At 34.9% G+C, this 25,822-nt stretch overlaps 2 pseudogenes; both read right to left on the bottom strand.

Moving 5' to 3' along the window:
* Positions 1–15,773: 15,773 nt before the first annotated feature.
* On the bottom strand, positions 15,774–16,782 carry LOC125472578 (annotated as a pseudogene).
* Positions 16,783–17,062: 280 nt separating this feature from the next.
* Positions 17,063–25,822, bottom strand: part of LOC125472517 — a 13,724-nt pseudogene continuing 4,964 nt past the window's right edge.

Below are 25,822 nucleotides of genomic sequence, written 5' to 3'. Positions count from 1 at the left end.
AATATATATATATATATATGGAAGGGATTAAAACGCGTGGTGGAATATTTTGGGTTGGGGGAAAATGTGTCCCTACTCTTAATTGTCTGTTATTGTTTTAGTCCACAATTAGGCTTTGTCCCATTTATTTCAAGGAAATGCACAAGAAAACATCCATCTGACTTAGTATTAGTCATTAGTCGATACGCGTTGCCTTGAGCATGGTTGGCCTTCTGTAGGAATTAATATAAATGTAAGGGATTAAAACGCATGGTGGTATATTTTGTGTTCCTCATCTTGGCTGATTAATTTGTCTGTTATTGTTTTAGTCCACCATTAGGCTATGTCCGGTTTATTTCCAGGACGAGCACAAGAAAATATCGATCTGACTTGGCACTGAGTTTTGACCAAATTAAAAAAAAAAAAGACTTAGTACCGAGTCATTAGTCAATAAGCGACGGGGGTGTGCAAAGTCAAGCCAAGTTTATTTAATTATTTAAAGCTAAGTCAAGAAAGATTACTTAATTACCTTAATCAACTTGGAATATACAAATAAATAAATAAATAAAGCGATGTGAATCTATGTATTTACACCTGAAGTGAATTTATTGATTATTTTCTATCTTTTTTCAGTTATGCTATTCTTACCAAGTTTTTATACCATATTTATATACCACCTCATGTGACATTTGATATGGACAGTCACATTATTTAAATTAATCATAATTCAATTTAAATTAAAAACCATTTAATAAATCAATAATTAAAATAAAAGCTAGAATTAAATGGTAATTGTGGCGTACGAGGAGTCTTCTCCTTCCTTCCCCATTCAATCATGCTTCTTCTCCCATTTCTTCTTCCGCCAGTTCTCTCCTTCCTTCCCCATTCAATCATGCTTCTTCTCCCATTTCTTCTTCCGCCAGTTCTTTCACGCCATATTTTTTCACTCCAATTTTTTTCACGTTAGTGTGGACTACCACAATCTCAACTAATTCTCATACAGCAAAGGTTCATCGACGCTCCCCTGTTTGGATTATTGGTAAGCATTTACCATTATTTTTCAATGAATTTATATTTTTTTAGTCTGTTTATTCTTCTTCTTTCTTTCGATCTCCATTGGACTATTTACCTAAACCTTTTTGTTCATAGAAGAATGACATTGGGGATTGAAGATTTAACACTATGAGTCATTAAGGACTCCATCTTGTTCCTACTTATAATCAAATTAAAGGAATCTCAAGCGCGTATCGTCAGGAAACCTTCATCTCTCACCACAACACCATTAACGTCAACTCTGATCAAGACCCGAAGAAGAATTTATCTTGCTACACAATGGAGATTGAGAGAAAGAAGAAGAAATAAACAGACTAAAAAAATTAAATTCATTGAAAAAAAAATGATAGATGCATACTAATAATCCAGATAAGGGAGCGAAAAAAATATGGCATAAAAGAACTGGCATGGGAGAAGAAACGGGAGAAGAAACATGATTGAATGGGGAAAGAAGAAGAAGACTCCTTATAGGCCACAATCACCATTTAATTTCAGCTTTTTTTTTAATTATTGATTATTAATTTAAATTAAATTTTGATTAATTTAAATGATGTGGTTGTCTACATTAAATGCCACATAAGGTGACATATAAATGTGGTATAAAAATATGGTAAGAAAAGCATTACTGTTCTTTTTTTAAGAAACTAGTTGTTGAAAAGGAAATTTTATTTGAACACATATTTTGTATCTCAACATTATTTCCGAAACCGCCTTTACTTATCAAAACTCAACTCAATCAAACTTCTTTTTACGCCCAACTCAATCTACTTAAAAATAAAACCTTAACCAGTCCATCATCTCCATGGAGCAAATCCCCTTCTCTCTCTCTTTAAAAAAATCCTTCCATCTCCCATGGTTGTCATTTTGCACCCCCATCTACTCTTCGTAGTCATCCAAACCTCTTCCTCTTCCTCTTCCTTTTCTTCATCATTTGACATCTCTAAATTTCTAGAGCATTAATTAGCTTAATAATTGGTATGAGCTTTTGGTTAGAGTATTTAATGAGTTTGGTATGTTTTTATTAAATGAGAATCTTCTAGCCTCTATATTCCTATCCGTGGTAGAAAAATGGGTACGTCCATGATAACTTTTGGTATATCAATGAATATTTTTAATCGTGGATATTTATTAGATACAAAAGTTGCCGACGACAATTCACTTTCCATTGAACTGTGGCTAAAATGTATATCGTCTTTGCACATTTTATAGGCAAACTAATAGCTAAGCAGTTTTTATTGTGCAGCAAAACTTCGGGAATTGATCTAACATGGATGTTTAATTGAGTTTATGCATTTTAATAATTAATTGATAAATATTTCAACCATATATGGATTTAATATCGTGGTATCTTTTAGAAAAGTTGCAGACAAAAATTCGCAATACATAGAACTGTGGTTAAAAAGTATATCGCCTTTGCACGTTTTATAGGTGAACTCATAGGTAAGCAGTTTTATTGTTGACCAAAACTTCAGGAATTGATCTAACTTGAATGTATAATTGAGCTTATGCATTTTAATGATTAAAGTCATAAATATCCCGACCACATATGAATTTAATATTGTATCATCTTTTAGCCTCTACATTGGTATCTATAGCAAAAAAATGGGTACTTCCATGAGAAAATTTTGTAGATCGATGAATATTTTCAATCTGAATATTTATTAGATACCAAAAATTATAAGTCTATTTGCGAAAGTCTGAGTCAATGCCACATACAATATTTGTTAAGACATATTTAGGGAACTGTTATTAACACTCTAAAAATCTCATTTTACACTCCACACAAATGTATTTTTCTTTCTAATTATAAAAAGTTTGGAGTGACAAATGAGATTTTTGGAGTGCTAATAACTATATTTATATACATTTTATTTTAGTTTGGAAGTCGACTTCCTTCTTTTTTTTTTCTTTATCAAGTTGGAAGTATCATTGACTGTGACACTGTGCAACTAGTTGTTGATTCGTTTTGAATAATCAATATTATTTCTTACAATGTCTTGGTGTATGAACAACAAAAAGAAAACGGTCATAATACAAGCTAAATAGTAGTAATACTAATTAGTAAACAACTTGTGCATGATGTTTGCTTATAACCAAATGGCATGCAGGGACAAATGTATAGGTTCCATGCATGATTTGGAATAGTATTAGTCAATGCATTATGTTTGCGTATAACCAAGTGGCATGAAGGGATGAAGGGACAAATGTATAGGTTTCATGGATGACTTGGAATAGTATTAGTAAATGCATGATGTTTGCTTATTAGTAAATGCATTATGTTTGTGTATAACCAAGTGGCATAAAGGGACAAATGTGTTGGTTTCATGCATGATTTGGAATAATATTAGTAAATGCATGATGTTTGATTATAACCAAGTGGCAAGAAGGGACAAATGTGTATGTTTCATGCATGACTTGGAATAATATTAGTCGTCGGAAGATTTTGCATCAATTTGTTTTGTTTTTAATATGTATATATTAAGTTCTATTTTAATGGGATTGCTCACCACCCCTAAGTTGTGATAATGCCTTTATTTATCATTCTTATGTGATTTTAATTAAATTTTGAGATTGTGTTTATCCACTACATACATTTCGAAATTTTTTTTTAGTTGAGCGATAGCATTAGTAAGTTAGATATTAGATTAGTCACCAATAGAATTCGAACCTACACCATTGTGTAAGAACCCACACCGTCATTTAATTGAAATATACCAAACTCATTAAACACTTTAACTAGAAGCTCATTTAATTGAAAAGAAAAAGGAATCAATACGTAAAAATTGAACCAATCGATTGAACACATACCAATTATTAAGCTTATTAGTGCTCTAGAAATTTAGAGATGTCAAATGATGAAGAAAAGGAAGAGGAAGAGGTTTAGATGACCACAGAGGAGTAGATGGGGGTGCAGAATGACAACTATGGGAGATGGAAGGATTTTTTAAAGATAGAGAAGGGGCTTTGCTCCATGGAGATGATGGATTGGTTAGGGTTTTATTTTTTATTTTGAAGTAGATTGAATTGGGTGTAAAAAGAAGTTTGATTGAGTTGAGTTTTGATAAGTAAGGGCGGTTTCGAAAATAGCATTGGGTGTAAAAAGATAATGATAGATAAATCAAATACAATGTAAGCATACAAAATAAGTTGGGTGTTAAGATACAAAATATGAGTTCAAATAAAATTTCCCTATTTGAAATACTTTTGTGAGGGCTACATAGTCTTTATATTTTGAGTAAAAACAAGAAAGAAAAGATAAGAACTTATCAAAGTTTTATTGGTTTATGAAAAAATGAAATTGTGGATATTGTTTTCTTGGTTTCTAGAAATGTATAGAAGGTTGATAAGGTCTTTGTACTACGATCTAACTTTTCCTTCTTGTTTTTAATCTTAAAACACATACTTACACTGCCTTCATACAGATGTTTCAATGTGATCGGAACACGGAATGATACATCACTTGTAATTATATTAATAGTATGATATGTGTATTAAAAAGTTAATAACTAAAAAAATAAAAAATTTCACCACTTGCATAAAAACACTTGATGTACTCCTCGTGTTCTCGTGATAATGAAATTTTCCCCTCACAGTAAGAAGTTTAATAAATCATTACTCAAGTCTAAAGTAAGAAATCCAATTGCACTGTTCAACTGAACAGTGAATTTGGCCGGATTTCACTTTATTTACAATTGCCACCGCCCGTTCTTTTTGATATATTTACGTCTATACCGTTGGGTAAATTTCGTTACATTTACGGTTTTGCCATCACCTTAAAAACGATTTTGAGCGTTTGGGCTGCATCTGGGCTTTCGGCTTTCGGCTTTCGGCTTTTTCTTCGGCTTCGGCTTCGGCTTCGGCAGGCCTGTTGTTGTTGGGGAAGGGGGATAGAAGCACTGACAGATTGGAGAGAGACGACGTTTGGGCTGCATCTGGGCTTTCGACTTCGGTAGGCCTGTTGTTGTTGGGGAAGGGGGACAGAAGGACTTGACACATTGGAGAGAGACGAGAGCTGCGAATGGACAGCGGCCCTGCTTGCTGAGAGAGAGAGAGTAGGGGATGAAATTGCACTGTGCGAATGGACAGCGTTTTGGACTTTCTCTACCGCTGCTCTTGATGCACACGTGTTGATAATCGTGGAAGGGGAAGAAGGGATGGAAAAGCCGGCCTTTTCCATTTCCTTCTCAAACCCTCATTTCTTACTGAAACCCGAAGAGAGAGAGATATGGCGGGATTAAACCGCGTGGTGGAATATTTTGGGTTGGGGGAAAATGTGTCCCCACTCTTAATTGTCTGTTATTGTTTTAGTCCACAATTAGGCTTTGTCCCATTTATTTCAAGGAAATGCACAAGAAAACATCCATCTGACTTAGTATTAGTCATTAATTAGTCGATACGCGTTGCCTTGAGCATGGTTGGCCTTCTGTAGGAATTAATATAAATGTAAGGGAATTAAAACGCATGGTGCTATATTTTGTGTTCCTCATCTTGGCTGATTTGTCTGTTATTGTTTTAGTCCACCATTAGGCTTTGTCCGGTTTATTTCCAGGACGAGCACAAGAAAATATCGATCTGACTTGGTACTGAGTTTTGACCAAATTTAAAAATAAAAAAAGAAAAAGAAAAAAAAAGACTTAGTACTGAGTCATTAGTCAATAAGCGACGGGAGTGTGCAAAGTCAAGCCAAGTTTATTTAATTATTTAAAGTTAAGTCAAGAAAGATTACCTAATTACCTTAATCAACTTGGAATATACAAATAAGTAAATAAATAAAGCGATGTGAATCTATGTATTTACACCTGAAGTGAATTTATTGATTATTTTCTTTCTTTTTTCAGTAAGGATACTCTTATTATGTTTTTATACTACATTTATATACTACCTTATGTGCTATTTGATATGAACAACCACATCATTTATATTAATCATAATTCAATTTAAATTAAAAACCATTTAATAAATCAATAATTAAAACAAAAGCTCGAATTACATGGTGATTGTGGCATATGAGGAATTTTCTCCTTCCTTCCCCATTTAATCATGCTTCTTCTCCCGTTTCTTCTTCCGCCAGTCCTTTCACGCCATATTTTTTCACTCCAGTTTTTTTCATGTTAGTGTGGACTACTACAATCTCAACTAATTCTCATACACCAAAGGTTCATCGATGCTCCCCTGTTTGGATTATTGGTAAGCATTTACCATTATTTTTCAATGAATTTATATTTTTTTAGTCTGTTATTCTTCTTCTTTCTTTCGATCTCCATTGGACTATTTACCTAAGCCTTTTTGTTCATAGAAAAATGACATTGGGGTTGAAGATTTAACACTATGAGTCATTAAGGACTCCATCTTGTTCCTACTTATAATCAAATTAAAGGAATCTCAAGCACGTATCGTCAGGAAACCTTCATCTCTCACCACAACACCATTAACGTCAACTCTGATCAAGACCCGAAGAAGAATTTATCTTGCTACACAATGGAGATTGAGAGAAAGAAGAAGAAATAAACAGACTAAAAAAATTAAATTCATTGAAAAAAAAAATGATAGATGCATACTAATAATCCAGATAAGGGAGCAAAAAAAATATGGCATAAAAGAACTGGCGTGGGAGAAGAAGAAGACTCCTTATAGGCCACAATCACCATTTAATTCCAGCTTTTATTTTAATTATTGATTATTAAATGATTATTAATTTAAATTAAATTCTGATTAATTTAAATGATGTGGTTGTCCACATTAAATGTCACATAAAGTGACATATAAATGTGGTGTGGTATAAAAACATGGTAAGAAAAGCATTACTGTTCTTTTTTTAAGAAACTAGTTGTTGAAAGGGAAATTTTATTTGAACACATATTTTGTATCTCAACATTATTTCCGAAACCGTCTTTACTTATCAAAACTCAACTCAATCAAACTTCTTTTTACGCCCAACTCAATCTACTTAAAAATAAAACCTTAACCAGTCCATCATCTCCATGGAGCAAATCCCCTTCTCTCTTTAAAAAAATCCTTCCATCTCCCATGGTTGTCATTTTGCACCCCCATCTACTTTTCCATAGTCATCCAAACCTCTTCCTCTTCCTCTTCCTTTTCTTCATCATTTGACATCTCTAAATTTCTAGAGCACTAATTAGCTTAATAATCGGTATGAGCTTTTGGTTAGAGTGTTTAATGAGTTTGATAAGTTTTTATTAAATGAAAATCTTCTAGCCTTTATATTCATATCTGTGGTAGAAAAATGGGTACGTCCATGATAACTTTTGGTATATCAATGAATATTTTTAACTGTGGATATTTATTAGATACAAAAGTTGCCGATGACAATTCACTTTCCATTGAACTGTGGCTAAAAAGTATATCGTCTTTGCACATTTTATAGGCAAACTATTAGCTAAGCAGTTTTTATTGTAGAGCAAAACTTCGAGAATTGATCTAACATGGATGTATAATTGAGTTTATGCATTTTAATAATTAAATTGATAAATATTTTGACCATATATGGATTTAATATCGTAGTATCTTTTAGCCTCTATATGCCACAAAAGATGCAGACAAAAATTCACAATACATAGAATTGTGGTTAAAAAGTATATCGCCTTTGCACGTTTTATAGGTGAACTCATAGGTAAGCAGTTTTATTGTTGACCAAAACTTCAGAATTGATCTAACTTGAATGTATAATTGAGCTTATGCATTTTAATGATTAAAGTCATAAATATCCCAACCACATATGAATTTAATATTGTATCGTCTTTTAGCCTCTACATTGGTATCTGTGGCAAAAAAATGTGTACTTCCATGAGAAAATTTTGTAGATTGATGAATATTTTCAATCTGGATATTTATTAGATACCAGAAATTATAAGTCTATTTGCGAAAGTCTAAGTCAATGCCACGTACAATATTTGTTAAGACATATTTGGGGAACTGTTACTAGCACTCTAAAAATCTCATTTTACACTCCGTATAAATGTATTTTTCTTTCTAATTGTAAAAACTTTGGAGTGAAAAATGAGATTTTTGGAGTGCTCATAACAATTTTCTATATTTATATACATTTTATTTTAGTTTGGAAGTTGACTTCCTTTTTTTTTTTTTTCTTTCTTTCTTTATCAAGTTGGAAGTATCACTGACTGTGACGTTGTGCAACTAGTTGTTGATTCGTTTTGAATAATCAATATTATTTCTTACAATGTCTTGGTGTATGAACAACAGAAAGAAAACGGTCATGATACAAGCTAAATAGTAGTAATACTAATTAGTAAACAACTTGTGCATGATGTTTGCTTATAACCAAATGGTATGAAGGGACAAATGTATAGGTGTCATGCATGACTTGGAATAGTATTAGTCAATGCATGATGTTTGCTTATTAGCAAATGTATTATGTTTGCATATAACCAAGTGGCATGAAGGAATGAAGGGACAAATGTATAGGTTTCATGCATGACTATTGAGAAACGATGGATTATCGGCTATTGAAAAGTTGATGGAATCTCGGACATCATCTTCTCGCATTAACATTTCAATTTCCATGTTTTCGTACAAGCTAGTCGCACCAATAGTTATGCTAGTACTAGAACAACATTGGGTCTAGGTGGGTGTGGGTTGGTTTTGGGCCAAAATTGAAACCAAACCGACCTAGTTGGTTGGGCTAAAATTGCAAATTAAAACCGACAAATTTGGGTCAAAAATCGATCAGGTCGGTTAACTTATAGTGGTGGGTTGATTTGGATCAGTTCTCGGTTTGTGTGAAGACGAAAATATATAACAAATTCCTCTCTTAAAAGCTACAGATTGTAGCACTAATACGAGTGATTGTCTAAAAGAAAGCACAAATAAAGCAACCCAAAGAGAGCAACAAAGCAGCAGCTGCTGCCTCTCGAAAGGGAAATTTTATTTGAACCCATGTAACCTCATTATACACCTAACTTAAATTTAAATTGTTAATTGTCTATTTTACCCTATTGCATAATTACTATTAAGTACAAAATGAAATTAATAATAAAACTTAAATTTATCAATAAACCCATGAAACCCTACCATCACTTTTGTTTATCCTACATTCATTCTGACTAAAACCCTAATAGGTCTTGTAGAGAAAAACAAGTTGACGTAGAACGTTTAGCGGAGGAATTTGAAGCACATCTTGATAGGTGCAGGGTGAAGACCAATAGGTCATGAGTTACACGCAATGATTTAAATAGCATTCAACATGTATAATTAATCTGGTGTTATAAGTAGAATAAATAGGCAATGTAAGTGTTGCTCTAAGTTTCATCTTTTGTATTCCAGATTAATCAATATAGTCTTTGAGAATTCTTTCACTTTTTTCTGGTGGATTCCAAATGAATCATTAAGGGTGGACGTGATGATCCTTCTGTATATCTTCTTGCTGCGTCAGTTGGTATCAGAGCAGGTTTGCCTTGGTTCGATGGCAAATGACCCGATGAATGATAGGACCCATCCTGGCGAGGAACCAGTTTCCAGGAGAGAGTTTGATGCTCTTGCTGCGAGCGTTGAAAAGATTCGGCAATTGCTTCTCAACATGGGAAACAACAATAACAACAGCAACAACAATCTACAAAATGATCGAGATAACCAACGTGGTGGTGATAGAAGCAACCACAATGGTCATCGTCACTGGGAGGCTAGGGAATCGGATTCTAAGGAAGATATAGAACATCCCGGGATCCCATATGCTGCTAATCAGAACAACAGACAACCCATTGAAGATTACCAGATGAAGGCCGACATCCCTTATTTTAATGGCCATTTATCCATTGAAGGATTTTTAGATTGGCTTGTGGAGGTAGAGAGATTCTTCGAGATTATGTTGGTACCGGAGGAGAAGATGGTTAAGATAGTGGCTTTTCGCTTGAAGGGAAGTGCGATTTATGGTGGGATAATTTGCAGAAGTCGCAGTAGAGGCAGGCCAAACAACCGGTCAGGACATGGTGTAGGATGAAACAATTGATGATGGACCGTTTCTTTCCAGTGGATTACGAGCATCATCTCTATCGCCTCTACCATAATTGTACCCAAGGTAGCAGGGCAGTAAAGGATTATACCGACGAGTTCTTAAGGTTGGTAGAAAGAAATTCTTTGAATGAGACTCAGGGACAGACGGTGTCAAGATATGTCAATGGATTGACGACGTTATTATAGGATAAAATCGGGTTACAAGTTTTCTGGGATGTCCATAAGGCTCAAAATATGGCTATGAAGGCACAACAGTTAGAGAAAAAACTGAAAGAACATGAACAAAAAGAGAACAAATTGAGCTATGGTAATAATAATAATTACTAGAGAAGGGTAGTAGATTCTTATGTTCCTAACAAGGAGAAGAAAGAGGTTCAGCCGACCCAAGGAAATAATTATAAGGGGCATAATTACAGAGGACCTTGTAGAAGGAACCGAAGAAGCTAATGATCAAGGTGGAAATTATGATGATGATTATGATGGGGTTGAGTTTGCATACGAAGATAATCATGAGGTTGTGAATTTGATGATGACTCGTATTGCTATTGAGGAAGACGAAGTGCTCAGCATGGTACTACAACAAGCTCATTTCACCTAAACAAAAAGGGCAGAGAAATCATATATTCCGCTCATTATGTTCTGTTGACAATAAGGTGTGTACATTTATTGTGGATAGTGGTAGCTGTGAGAATTTTGTCACAAAAGATGGTTGATTATTTAAAACTTCCGACAGAGAAGGGTACAGATCCTTATATGTTGGGTTGGGTGAAGAAAGGACCGTCGGTGAAAGTCATAGAAGTATGCAACATTCCTCTTTCTATCGGTAGACATTACAAACAAGAGATTTGGTGCGATGTAATTAACATAGATGCTAGCCATGTATTACTGGGAAGGCCATGGCAGTTTGATGTTGATGCTACCCACAAAAGGGCGTGATAATGTGTTTATCTTTGAGTGGGGTTCTCACAAAATTGCTCTAGCTATCTCCAGGAATAGCCACGAGTTTGAAGGCATTATCAAAGAAGTTAGGTTCATGTATCCAGTTGTAGTTAAGGGGCTTATGGTGACAGATGTTGCTATAAGTCACATTTCCAAAGAAGTGGAGGAAATTTTGAGAAAGTTTGAAGATTTGGTTTCTGAAGATTTACCAAAACAACTTCCTCATCTGCGAGGTATTCAACATCAGATTGATTTAGTCCCGAAGCAAGCCTTCCTAATCTACCCTATTATCGGATGAATCCGAAAGAAAATGCGATCTTGAAGGAGAAGATTGAAGAGCTGCCGAAAAAAGTATTTATTCGTGAAAGTATGAGTCCTTGTCCAGTTCCCGTCTTGTTACTGCCAAAAAAGGATAACACTTGGCGTATGTGTGTTGATAGTTTAGCCATTAATAAGATCACCATCAAGTATAGATTTCCAATTCCGCGGTTGAAGGATATGCTGGATGTCTTGAGGGTTCTAAGGTGTTTTTGAAAATTGATTTGCGCAGTGGCAATCATCAGATTAGAATTAAACCAGGAGATGAATGGAAGACGGCATTTAAGAGCAAGGATGGTCTGTATGAATGGCTGGTAATGCCATTCGGATTATCAAATGCACTAAGTACTTTCATGTGACTTATGAACCAGGTTTTGCGTCCTTTTACTGGGTCATTTGTTGTTGTGTATTTTGATGATATCCTGATTTATAGTAAAACCAAATAAGAGCATTTAGTGCACTTGAGACAAGTTCTGGATGTTCTGGAAGAGAATAAACTTTATATTAAGTTAAAGAAGTGCACATTCCTTACAAATAAGTTGCTGTTTTTGGGGTATATTGTTAGCTACGATGGAATTCATGTGGATCAAGACAAGGTACGTGTAATCAAAGAATGGCCTACTCCAAAGATCATAAGTGAGTTGCGTAGTTTCCCTGGCCTCGCTACTTTTTACAGGCGCTTTGTATGAAAATTTAGTACCATTACAACTCATATTACTGAGTGTCTCAAGCAAGGGAAGTTTCAATAGGGTGAAGCGCAAGACAAAAGTTTTGCGTTGATTAAAGAAAAACTTAACACTACACCGATTTTAGCCCTTCCCAGTTTCGAGAAGATATTCGAGGTCGAATGTGATGCAAGCGGATTGGGCGTGGGAGCTTTGTTGTCTTAAGAAAAAATACTAGTGGCATTCTTTAGTGAAAAGTTGAGTGAAGCCTGTAAAAAATGGAGTACTTATGATCAAGAATTTTACGCAGTTGTGCGTGCTTTGAAGCAATGAGAGCATTATCTAGTATAATGAGAATCCGTCCTTTATACTGATCATCAAACTTTGAAGTTCATCAACAACCAAAAGAGTGTTGAGTAAAATGCATGTACGATGGGCCACTTTCCTTCAAAAATTTACTTTTGTGATTAAGCATAAATCTGGATCTCTTAATCATGTTGCTAATGCTTTGAGTCGGAGAGCAAATTTGTTGATTACTTTAGCACAAGAGATTGTGGGGTTTGAGTTTTTAAAGGAGTTATATGAAGCTGATTTTGATTTCAAAATAGTTTGGGTGAAATGTGATCAGAATCAACCTCTTTCAGATTACCACATTAGAGATGCGTATTTATTTAAGGGTAACAGGTTGTGCATTCCCAGCTCGTCCTTACGAGAGAAGCTTATTTGAGATATTCATGGAGGCGGTTTGAGTAGACATTTAGGCAGGTACAAAACCATTCCAGGAATTGAGGAACGTTATTTATTGCCTTAGTTGAAGAATGATGTTGGCAAAATTGCAAGAAAGTGTTATGTTTGTCAGGTGTCAAAGGGTCAAACACAAAATACTGGTCTTTATATGCCTTTACCGGTTCATACCGACATTTAGCAAGATTTATGTATGGACTATGTGCTGGGACTTACTCGAACCCAAAGTGGGGTCGATTATGTGTTTGTTGTGGTTGACAGGTTCTCTAAGATGGCACACCTTATAGCTTGTAGAAAGACTTCTGACGCTACTCACATAGCCAAACTGTTTTTTAGAGAGGTTGTGCGTTTGCATGGTGTACCCAAAACCATTACATCTTATTGTGACACCAAGTTTTTGAGTCACTTTTGGATTACGCTATGGAAACTCTTTCGTACTACCTTGAAATGTAGCAATACAGCGTATCCACAAACCAATGGCCAGACGGAGGTGACTAATAGAACGCTTGGCAACATGGTTTAAAGTGTTTGTGCTGATAAGTAAAAAAAGTGGGATAATGCCTTGCCTCAAGTGGAGTTTGCTTACAACAACGTTGTTCATAGTGGCACAGGAAAGTCCCCTTTCTCTTTGGTCTATACTTCAGTTCCTAACCATGTCGTTGACTTGGTCAAACTTCCCAAAGCCCATGGAGTTAGCGTAGGCGCTCAACATATGGCTAAAAACGTTATGGAGGTTAAAGAAGAAGTGCGATATAAGCTAGAAAAAACTAATGCTAGGTACAAACCTGCTGCAGACAAGCATAAGCGTGCTAAAGTTTTCGATAAGGGAGATTATGTGATGGTGTATCTCAGAAAAGGAGCAATTCTCTGTTGGGACCTACAGCAAGTTGAAGCCACACAAGTATGGACTGTATAAGATTTTGAAGAAGATCAATGACAATGCTTATGTTGTTGACATGCCCGCATCTATGGGAATTTTAAGCACTTTTTAATGTTGCAGATTTGTTTGAATAACATGAAGAGGAAGCGCTCTATCCTGAAGATAACTCGAGGGTAAGCTCTTCCGAAGTGGAGGAGTCTGACGCAGAACATTTAGCGGAGGAATTTGAAGCACAGCTTGATAGGCGCAGGGTGAAGACCAATAGGTCATGAGTTACACGCTAAGATTTAAATAGCATTCAATATTTATAATTAATTTGGTGTTACAAGTAGAATAAATAGGCAATGTAAGTGTTGCTCTAAGTTTCATTTTTTGTATTCTAGATTAATCAATATAGTCTTTGAGAATTCTCTCACTTTTTTTTGGTGGATTCCAGATGAGTCATTAAGGGTGAACGTGAGGATCCCTTTATTTATCTTCTTGCTGCGTCACAAGTTTTTTTTATTGATGGATAGTGATTTTGAAGTTTTGAATCCTCCAACTAAAGTATGACTCAATTTATGAATATTTTGTTCGTTTGATATCATTTTTTTTTAAGTTTAGAAGATGAGTATTTGGGTTTCAATTTTTTTCATCAATCCCAAATGGTTTGTTAAACTTTCTGCAATTTGAAAATTCTAAGGAAATACTTCTTACCAATGTTCTTAGATTATATACTTCCTTGCCTATTAATAAATATGAGAGGATGAATTGCTTGTTGCTTATGAGAGGATGAATTGATTGGTTTGGTAGCAGAAAGAAAAAAAAAAGTAGCCATAAAATGCTAGTGAGAAGAGGAGGGTATGGCAAGGACACCTCTTTGAAAAAAAAAAAAAATCAATTACAGATGTTATTTTATAAAGGGAATGAGTGTAAAGATAACTTAATATTTTGAATTGTGTTTGAGAGGGTAGTTTAGGTATTAAGTTTGAGTTTAAAGAGAGATTAATTCTTTAATAAAAAATAATATAAATGAAGAGAATAAATTTGATGTAAAAAAAAGTTACATGAGTTCAAATAAAATTTCCCTTTTCGAAATGATGCCCCCTGCGTCTACTTCTAACTCCCAAAATGGAAGAGCCGATTGCTCTCTTTTCCAAATGGGAGAGCCGAATGCCCTCCTCCGAATGTGTGGCTCTCATCTCTCTCGTATACATTTTTTTGGGGTCATTTATCTCCCCTGCATTTAATAATCATAAAAGGCATCAAAATGTACTTCATAATTTCATTCCTCTCTGCTTTTTAGGTACCGAAATATTACATTTACTTTTTGCGATTTGCTTTTTGAATGAAAAGAAAGAGGGCACTTAAACTAATTAAATTTTGTTTGTATGAAAACATAATAAGGAAATTCTATTTGAACACATCTAACCTCTTTGTATATCTAATTTACTCTCTTCACTCATATTGTTTTTTATTAAAGAATTAATATCTATTTAAACCCAAATTTATTACCTAAACTACCATCTCATACCCAATTCAAAATGTTAAATTATCTTTACACCCATTCCCTTATAAAATAATATCTCTAATTGAATTTTTTTTTTTCTTTTCAAAGAGGCGTCCTTTGCTCCTCTATAGTTGCATCTACTGTATAGGATTAGCATTTCCATAGTAGTTTTTTTTCTTTCTGCTACCACAACCCATCCATGGACTTGGGATCCAAGAGATCATTCCATAGACTTGAATTTGCCAAGAGAATGTTATGCAAGCTCTAGTTCAATTCTTTTTAAATCGAGCATTTTCATGTACTTTTTAAGAAACTTTGAAATGACATAGGGCTAACAAATAAACAAATTAGAGCTATTTTGAATAAAAAAGGTGCAAGACATGTCACCTGCTAGTTCGTGGTTAAGGTTGAGCAATCTTTATTTGCATCAAGAATCAATTTTTATGTATTTGCAGTACTAATCAAAAGTCCTTACACTGGTGTTTTGGGACACATACAGACGGCAGAGAAAAACAAATACAATATAATAAAATTAAATTAAAAAAAAAAAAAAAAGAAGAACCAAACCAAACCAAACAGCCGCCGGTGCTGTTCGTGCAGTTCAGTCGGTTTCTTTTTAAAAAATGCCCAGCCCTCATCTCCAGCATAAGCCATTGAAGGCGGCCCGAGGTCCGCATCCCCTCTAGCTTCATTGCTACCATTTTCATGCTAGGCCTTTCCTTCCTTTTCACCCTCAAAAATCTACTTGCAAGATTAGCCACTTCTTTCAGTGACTCAATATTTCTCTCGGTGACTGTTGTCGTCTAGAATTTCAGTCAAGTGACCCTCTTCCACGGAACAAATGAAGAAGCTTGCCAGGTTTCTCTCTGCCTGAGGCCTAGGAAAAGAGAGTGCCGTTTTGCTTGTTACTAGCTCCACAAGGACAACTCCGAAACTGTAGACGTCACTCTTTTCTGTTAGCTGGTTCGAATGAAAGTACTCAGGATCCAAGTACCCTAGCCTTGCACAAGAATTGTTATTTGAGCTTGATCTAGAGGAATCAATCGCGAAGCTCCAAAGTCCGACACTCGCTATGTAATTGTCGTCGAATAGTATATTTGTTGTTTACACATCTTGGTGTATGATTTGCATGGAGGTGCAAGTAATAAGTATGCCAGTGCCCTGGCAGTTTCTGATGCGATATTCAATCGTAACTCCCATGAAACCGATGATTCCTTGCTCTTTATGCTATGAAGATGATAAAAAAGAGTTGCCCCGGTGATGAACTCGTAAACTAGTAATGACACCGGTGTCTCTAAACAGCAACCCAATAGTTTCACCACATTTCTATGGTTGACTTGAGAAAGAACGATAACTTCATTGATAAACTGCTCACTTTGGGTTGAAGCTCCGATTTTCGACTTTTTTATGGCAACCACTTCATTATCTGGTAGTATTCCTTTGTAGACTGTTCCAAAGCCTCCTTCGCCGACAACTCTGCTCTCATAATAGTTGTCTGTGCCCTTCTTAAGTTCTGCGGTAAAGATTGTTGTTGTCTCCACCCTCTTCTTTGAAATACTTTTCTCTGAGTTTGATATAATTATTTTTCTTCGTTCTCTGAGTTTGATGTAGTTATTTTCCAAATCTAACATCCATGCAAACACTGAATGCCAATACACAACGTCATTTAACCAGTCAAAACAATTGGTATCCCCGACCAACTGCTCTGATGCACACCCTAATTCCATGCAAATCCTTTTGAAGAAGAAATTAGTTTTTGGTGTTGGGCCACTTCTTATGTGCAAGGTTGGGATCTCCACCACCTACTGCTCTGGTACATACCGTAAATAAAAACTTCCAAAATGATGACAAATAATATATATATTTTTTATACAAGCAATACTTTACTTTTAACTTAAATCTAAACTACAACAAAGAAAATTTCAAACTAGAGTGTATAGAGAAAGCACATCCGCTCTAGCCAATGTGGCTACACTTATCCTTTGATGAAAAGAAACACTATTTCACTATGGCTAGAATGATAAACAATGTTGAGTTGATTATATGAAGCAGTGAATTATCTTCCATCATCATATGGAATTAACATCTGGATCTGAATGCTGTCATACTCACTAGCTGTACCAGTACTAGGACCACAATCAGCTCTAAAAGCCACATGATAAGCATCTGAGTTAGGTGTCCCAAGTAAGTACTCAGTCTCTTCTGAAAAAATTTCAGCTTTTCCCCATGCATGCTTTTCTGTAATTCTCATTCCTTCCAGCTCCATGGCAACTTCTTTCATTGTTGGCCTGTCCTCCCCTTTTAACCTTACACATCTTTTTGCGAGATTGGCCATTGTTTTTAGTGTCTCGATGTTTCTCTCGTTGACTATGGCATCATCGAGAATTTGATTCAAGCGATCCTCCTCCATTAAGCAAACAAAGAAGCTTGCTAGGTTTCTCTCTTCCTCAGGCCTGTCAAAAGAAAGTGCTACTTTGCTTGTTAGTAGCTCAATAAGGACAACTCCAAAGCTATAGACGTCACTCTTATCTGTTAGTTGATTCGTGAGGAAGTATTCAGGGTCTAAGTATCCGAATGTTCCTTGCACTAAAGTTGCAAGTTGGGCTTGATCAAGAGGAATCAATCGTGAAGCTCCAAAGTCTGACACTTTTGCAGTGTAATTTTCATCTAACAGTATATTTGCCGTTTTCACATCTCGATGTATGATTTGCATCAGAGCTGAGGAGTGTGAGTATGCTAGTGCTCCAGCAGTTTCAGCTGCTATCTTGAGTCGTAATTCCAATGAAAATGATGATCCTTTCCTCTTTTTGCCATGAATGTGCTCAAAGAGAGTGCCGTGAGTGACAAACTCGTAAACTAGTAGAGGAACTTCTGACTCCCTACAACAACCCAATAACCTCACCACATTTCTATGGTTGATTTGAGAAAGAACAATCAACTCATTGACAAACTGCTCCTTTTGGGTTGGGACACCAATTTTAGACTTTTTTATGGCAACCTCTTTATTGTTATCTGCTGCTACTATTCCTTTGTAAACTATTCCATAGCCGCCTTGACCAAGGATTCTACTTTCATGGTAATTGTTTGTTGCCTTCTCAAGTTCTTCTACCGTGAAAATTTTTGTTGTCTCCACGGAGCCTCGTTGATTATCGATTTGTTGTTGTAACAATAAGCCACCATTTTCTTTAAAGTACTCTTTTTTGAGTTTGAGGTACTTTATTCTCTGCATTCCCCAATATATCCATGAAGATCCACCTAGTAAAAGCAAGAAGACTACACTGGCACCTGCAAAGATGACTCTCCATGTGTTATTGACACATATGTAAGTATTCTCTGGGCAAGACAGACTCTCCGTATGTTATTGACATGGTGTTGATGTTAATTTTGATATCGTGTCAAAAACAAAGTGTACATTCGATTTTGATTGGTAAATTATTGACAATATTGATTAAAAACCTGTCTTCCAAAGAACACTTCTGATATAAGTACGTGTGAAAGTTTTGGATCTAAAAGTGGGTAAAGTAAATAAAATTTGAGTGCAATTGCTCAATGATAAATAGTAAGTTTAGAATTTTAGACTAGGACTATATGATATGACATGTAAATAATAAACTAACAACCTAAAGTAAGAGATTTGCAGCTGAGTTTGTTAAGAGCATTCATCTTTTAACCCAAAGGCGATGTAAAAACACGCGCCTAAAGGAAAAGTACAATAAAACTAACATATGCATACCTAGTGAAATAATAAGCAGGAGAATGAGCTTTGCTCGACCATTGTCCTTGATGCAATTTTTTTTATTCAGATCGTTATTTTTGTACCCTTTCGGACATTTACAAGAATAATTTCCCGCTGTATTTACGCAGGTTCCAATACTGCAGGAGTGTGAAGCCCTACATTCATCAATATCTGAACAGAAAAAGAATGAATTAAATCCATGAACAATAGGTAAAAATTAAATCCCTATTTTGAGACTTTTTGTTAGCAACTCGCTACGAAAAAATGCCCAAAGGAAACAGTTCATGAACCCACAGATTTGACAATCCACGGCAAATTTAGTAGTTGAGCACCATTACTATTAGATTGTGGGCACTATCTTCACTGAACAACAGCACTTGTGGCTAATTAGTGGCTACTTTGGCATGGTCAGCTAAACTTACGTATTATTTTAAGGGTCATTTTGATTCCGGTCTAGTCAACCTAATTATTAGATTGAAACCTTATTTATTTGAATATTTTGATTGAGGTTCCTAGCTCATTTAAGGGATTTAACTCTTGCATCTATGCAAAAGCGAATTTGAACCACATTATTGCTAGCTCATTATAAGGCTTAGCTCATTCCCTTACCCCTTAGTATAGATAATATCGTTCTCTAAAAAAAAAAAAAAAAAAAAACACTCTTGCATCTATGCATTCAATCCCACAAATTATGAAATTTAAACAAATTTCAAAAGTTTTTTAATATAATAATTACTTAAAAATCAATAATAGAGCAATATTGTCTTCACATAGTTCTAACAAAAAAATAATGTACCCATGTAATTATTAAAATTAAAACAAAAGTATTGATATATCTTAAAATATAAAATAAATACATGTAATTAGCATTTCACCAAAAAAATATGGGTCTATATTAAATTTAAAATTATGGAAAATATTTAAATTTAAAATTATGGATACAAATTAAAACTAAAAAGAATATTGGTATAAAAAAGTGGGCACAAATTAAAAATAAAAATATATGAAATACTAAGAAGTATATGTGGAAATGATTTCTAAGTTTTTCATTTTAGAATTTTATTTTATTTTTTATTTTATTTTTTAAAAGAGGACAACTAGTGGCAAGCCACAGTTATCCATTCCTTCCGCGTCCAGAGAGGCTATGGGGAATTTCACCTCACTCATGGTCATAGTCAAGCAGACTCACTAGCTCGGAGCATCGAACCTGGGACATCCCACAATTTTTTGTTTATTGGGAAGTCGCAGTTCGCGCCCTTACTACTAGGTCACTTGTTATGGTTTTCATTTTTAGAATTGACATATGATGACATTGAAATAATTTAATATTCAAATAATAACATGGATAAAAGTCAAATGACCTTGATTAAAAAAAAATCAATTAATGAGAAAAAAAAAGAGGAACGAAAACCTAATTTATTTTTGTTTTAATGTTTTAAAACCACTGTAACAGAAAATGTTCTTTTAGCTTATTACTACATAGTTCGTGCTTTTTCTATTACCATGAACAATTTTTCTGTACTAATATTATAGTCACCCCAACAAAAGTGACAATTATTTGCTGAATAATGCTGTTTTTTACTACTAGTACTTTGCAACATATAATTTACCTATATATAAAGAGCAGTCAAAAATGGTGAAACTTTCATAATATCCACATTGCCCTTCTCCATGAGGATTTCAAACAAAAAATCATGTAGGGTTGTTAGTAAGTTCATTTTTCAAAAAATATTCTAATAAAAACAATATTTAAAATAAGTAAAATTAAAAAAAAAATATTAAAACAATGAAAAATAGCCAATTACCATGCACGTAGGCGTGTGAAAATAAGCTAGTATATATAAAGTGAGCACACAAAAATAGTGAAGCTTTTAGTATTCTTAGAATATCCCTTCCTAATTACGATTCTAAAATAAAACAATTTAATTTAAAAAAAATTCAAACTAAACAAAAATTAAAAATTTAAAATAAATAAAAATGTAAAAGAACAAATTGCCACGCGTGACAACATGCTAGTAAGATATAAAGGGATTAAAAGTGTGTTGAATCCCTCAAATCATATTCATATATGCAAGAAAGTCAAGCAAATTAATGGTTTAGTTGTATATAATAATACAATCATATTCATATGTTTTGATAAACGCAAAATTGTTTATAATAATAATAATCAAATGGTCAAATGGTGTATAGATATAATATGTTTTGATAAACGCAAAATTGTTTATAACAATAATAATAATCAAATAGTCAAATGGTGTCTAGATTTATTTACCTCGGCAACCATCCGGGAGGTATGGGTTCCCTTCGTAACCTGGCAGACACCGGCATATGTAGCCAGAGGACCCATTATAGCAGAAGCTATTTGCCTTGCATGCATCAGTGCTCTTGTTTTTCACTACAACAAAAATGGCCATTGCGAACAATAAATTATCTGTGCCCTTTGAGGTCAAAGAGCACCAACATTGGTGCCCATAAACCAATAGCAACAGTGCAGCTACTATCTTAGAGTCTGTGTCCTCTATGGACGTCACTATTGTTAAAAGGGCACAATAATGTATGTTGTGCTGAAAAGTGTAAGCACCAATAAAGATCCTTTTGTGCCCAGTTCTGACAAAAATGTTAGATGGCTGCAGCCACCCATGTTAGCGCATTTAATGTTATTGTGCCCCCAATATGTCAACTATTTAAAAAAAAAAAAAAAATTAAAACCGAAATCACCTACAAATTGAGATTAAGGCTAAACAAAAAATTATTTTTTCATAAAATTAAAACATCCCACAACCACAAGCATCTATAATATTACAATTTACAAAGATACTGACAACCACTGTATATAAAAACAACTAGAATTTTACATGTTCTATCCCTAACTAAAATAAAACTAAAATTATAAAGGTTTTAAGTGAATATCGGTTCTCTCAGGAATAAGAACATCAAATATTAAGGTTTTAAGTGAACCCGCACAATTCTTTTCTCCTGTTCGAGTCAGCAACCTAGTTAGGGTGGCTTTGGTGGTTGATGGGTTTCGATGCGGCCATCGCGTATAAAGAGGGAAAAAAAATGATTGCTTGATTGCCTGCTTCTGAACAACTGGGTTGTTTTGAATGGCCCCGCCAAGTACCCCAAGCATCCATTTTTCTTGTACCTGCATCAGCATGATCAAGCTCTCCTATAACCGCAGCAACTCCCCCATTCAAATCTGACCCTAAATCATTAAACAAATAAAATAAAATTCAACATAAAAAGAAATGGTCAGTACGTATGATTCCAGTTCACGCTGCTCAGGGTCACCGACGCTGTTAAGTTTATTCATCATTGCTCGATCACTCTTGTTAACTTTCTTTTTCGTTTCATTTTGTTTCGACTTTTCTTTAACAGCGTAGGCACACAAAACCAATTAAATTCATTCACCTACGTAAGCCACAGAAGCACGAATATTTTGTTTCAAATTTCAATCCCAAAAAACAGAACCAATCAAATTCATTCACCAATTGATGCACACAGCACACAACTTTGTAACTCAATCCCTATTATTGCACACAGATTCTTGACTTTTAACACAAAGCCCACCTCCAATTCCACATAGCAAAAGCTGGGCAATCAATAATTTCAATCCTAACTAAAACTTTAACACAATTATAACCGAAACAACTCTAATCACTTTACCAAAAAAAAAATAATAATAATAATGGATAGAAAGTGGATGTACCTGTAATACGAAACTGGCTGAAGTGAAGAACACAAAGATTTGTGCTTTGCTGCTCAAATTTGTTGAGTGAGAGAAGTAACCAGAACCAAAATCATATTAGGGTTGAGACATTGGAATTTATTAGAATTAGGGATTCATTAATACAACTATGCCTCAGCCCAATTCTATTTTTTTTCATTTGGCCTAAAATACAAAGAACCAAAAACTTCAAGTTAAAAAAATTAGAGAAATAAATCTGAAATTTTAGAGAGACAAAGTGAGGAGAGAGAAATAGGCGGAGGACCTTGGGCGAGGAGTCCATTGACGGCTTCGTTGGGGAGGACCTGAGAGCAGTTTTTCACAATCTCCTTTTAAGCTTTGCACCAAAAATTAAAAGCAACATATCATGATTGAAGAACACAGCAGCTGAAGAGCACTGCCGCAGTTCCATCAAGTAACACGACCAGTACAGCAAAGCAAGAGGGAAATATGGAGTCCTCACCTCAGGCTTGTGTGAAGAAGCAGAGCTGGAGGACGCCGCCGCAGTTCGAGGTGGAGCTGGACGGGTTCAACTGCTCTAAGACTCTCGTGTCTCGTTAACTATAGCAAGTTAAGGTAGGTGGAAAAAGGATAAGAATGGCGACGGAGGCGAGAGAAGGGAGTTGGCAGCGAGATGAGGATAGGACGGAGGCGAGACCGTTTGTGTCGTGTCACCGAGAGAAACGATCGGCTTCATCACCAGCTCGGGCCTCATCACCCATCGACGCCACTGCTACTTCTCTCTTCGCCGTCCCGTACGCCGCTCTCATATCTGCAAAACACACAAAACCCGAACAAAATCATATGTTTCTTAGATCTAAAATTGAAGAAATTTGGCTATGAATTTGTAGAAACTAACTTGAGGATCGGAAAGATGATGGGAAGAGGATTATGAAGGTATAATTTGACGGTCTGTGGTGACAAGTGGAAGGCGGCGCTGTTGGCTGAAATATATGGACAGGAGGGATATGGGAAGGAGAGTGAAGGGGAAGGAAGAGACAGGATGAAGGGATGAGAGAGAAGACTAATAACCTTTTTTCATCTTCCAAGTTTTTCATATTTTTTTCATTGTTATTTTGCACAAACGGCACAATTATTTTTATACGTGCCGTTTGAAATCTAAAAAGTATATAGTGCAAATAATTTGAAATGTACACTTGAGGGTGGTATTCTTATTTTATTTAAAACATAGGGCACGAAAATATTATTGTGTCAGTTTGAAATTAGGGGCTTTTAGATCTAGGTTCAAAAACATAGTTGATTTTTAGGAGTGAGTCTAATTACCTAATTATATGTATTTATTTTTTTAATGCTCATTTTATATTTTTTAAAAATATTAAAAAGCAATTAAAATCTTCTAATATTATGAATTTTCAACCCCAAAAAATATAATTAATATCTTATAACAAAAAAAATAATATATTGACATAAATCTATCTGCAAATCATTATACCTTAACTCAAGTAACAAATATCTGAATGTATATCATACCTATAAGTAAGATATGAAACTTAACTAAAAGGTTGAAAAAAAAATATAATATATCTACAAGTAAGACACATGAATCGTACTTGATTATAAAAAAGAATCTACCATATAGGTAGATAAATATAATCAACCTATGATTTAGGTTGATTATAAAAATAAAAAATAAAATCTATAAATGGGGTTTAAAACAGGATAAAGAACAAGAAAGAACAAAAAAAAAAAAAACATCAAAGAGATAATTAGGAAGAAATTTGATTTTTATAATAAATCTTATCATTTAAGAGATAATAATTGATAATAAAATAATAAGATTTAAGGAATTGGACTTATTTTAATAAATTGGACTATTCCTACTATTGGTTCAAAAAATTGGACCTATATCAAGTTTCCCCTTGAAATTAATAAACAATCTTATTATTATGGAATAGGAAAAAGTAAATATGTAGAGGGCACAAAAACCATACTTTTTATTTAAATATATTAAATTAGAGGGCACGAAAACTGCTATCATGTCTTTGTAAATTAATATTAAATTTTCATTTCTGATATTAAAAGGACACGTGAAAGCTGGATGGACATTTGGGCACAAAAGTCTCGATTTTCGTGCCCAATAATGTGTTCTTGTCAACTTTTTTTACATTTGGGCACAATACTTGGTGCCCTTTATAAAATGTGCACTGTTCCACCCTTTTAGTGTTCAAAGGGACACAAACTCCTCATCCGTGTCCTCAATTTTGTATCCATAGCCCATTTTTCTTGTAATGTTTAGCTGCAATGTCACATAACTTATTCCCAATTTCCCAATCAAGAATTGCCGGAACATGGGTTGTATCATTTAGTTCTCGAAAACTTGTACTGTGAAAGTTGAACTCGCCTTCTTGCACAAGGAACGCATAGCTGCATGGGTTGAAGCTCGACGCATTCGTATGATTTTAAAAGCTTCTCAACCGCACAGTCCGACCTTTCAGCCCACTGGGGATTTTAGTTTGGCAACATCCAACGCTAGAGCAAGTGTCCTGCCGATTAGCGTAGTCAAGGCTGTCACATATGGACATGCACCCAGTTGTGTAATTTCGTCCATCCCGGCCGTTACCTATAAAAAACGCATATGTGTTGCATCCAATTACGACGAACACGTTTTTGGTTTCGGAGATATTGTAAGGACGAGGCACACTGAGCCTGGGACTGTTCCGTCTGGTCAAGTTGCCTTGAGCATCATAACAATCACTGGCGGTGTGTTGCAGTATTTGGAGCTCACCGTCATCAAGAGATATGTTGGTAATTTTGATGTTGCTCGTCATCAAAAATGATGTTGGCGATTGAGTGGAAATGTTACAAGTGATGTTAAACTGGCGTTAGAAGTGTTGAATAAGAAGAGTATCCAAGATAACTCTAATGATCCCAAGAAAAAAAAAATAGAGCACACTCTTAAAGAAAGCTCACAAAACAAACTAATTAGCAAAGCTTTTCTTATTTAGCTCAAGGCTTTGTTTTTCCTTGGATGATATACAATGCTTGGGGACTTGGGTATTTATAGCAAACCAAATGAAAGCTACACCACACACTTAATTAAACTAAGATTATTTAGTACCACACAAAACCCATTAGTTGCACCTAATTTTTTCCACTCAACCATACCTAACATTGCAATTGTAAGCAATTACATCATCAAACTAGATATAGACTTGGACTTTAGATTGGGTTGTGGATTACTTATGGTTTTGGGCTTGACATTGATTCTCAACACTCCCCCTCAATGTCAGCTCTCATTCTTTGCACTGTGCTGAGCAGACAGCGAAAATTTTCGAGCTTGCCT

Source organism: the organism of the source record quoted next, unplaced genomic scaffold (assembly GCF_019419815.1).
Source record: "Pyrus x bretschneideri cultivar Hongxiangsu unplaced genomic scaffold, Pyrus_bretschneideri_v1 Contig7, whole genome shotgun sequence".
Taxonomy (NCBI): domain Eukaryota; kingdom Viridiplantae; phylum Streptophyta; class Magnoliopsida; order Rosales; family Rosaceae; genus Pyrus; species Pyrus x bretschneideri.
Note: the sequence above shows the minus strand (reverse complement) of the source record. Positions and strands in the feature narration are given on the sequence as shown.